Raw genomic sequence first — 483 nt, 5'->3', positions numbered from 1 at the left:
GAATAAATAGAAAAACTAAAAGTGTTATATTAAATTAACAAAAATTGTATATATCATTTTCCGTTTCATATATATGTATGAAAAGAATGATTTAAAAGTAATGATTGAAAAGGACTGATTTAAATGCACCGATGGTCCGCGAAAACTAAAATACGGTCCTCATGGTCTCTCGAGGGAATTGGTGCGGTGGGCAGGAATATTATTTTTGCTTTTTTTTATAATTATTATAATTATTACCATATTTCTCGTTTTTTTACAATACAGCATTACTTTTAATTAATATATTTTAATTAATATACTTTTGATTAAATCAAATTAGCAAAAAAATTTTTAAACTTTACAGTTTAAGCTACAAATACAAGAGTCAAAATGATTGGTGGCAAATGATTTGTGGCCAAGAAAAGGTTTGGCAAATATTTTCAAAAAATATTTTACAGGATTTTTAAAAAAATATTTCCCTAATATTTTTTTTTTTTNTTTTTT

Source organism: Loa loa (genome assembly GCF_000183805.2).
Source record: "Loa loa unplaced genomic scaffold supercont3.228, whole genome shotgun sequence".
Lineage (NCBI taxonomy): Eukaryota > Metazoa > Nematoda > Chromadorea > Rhabditida > Onchocercidae > Loa > Loa loa.
Note: the sequence above shows the minus strand (reverse complement) of the source record.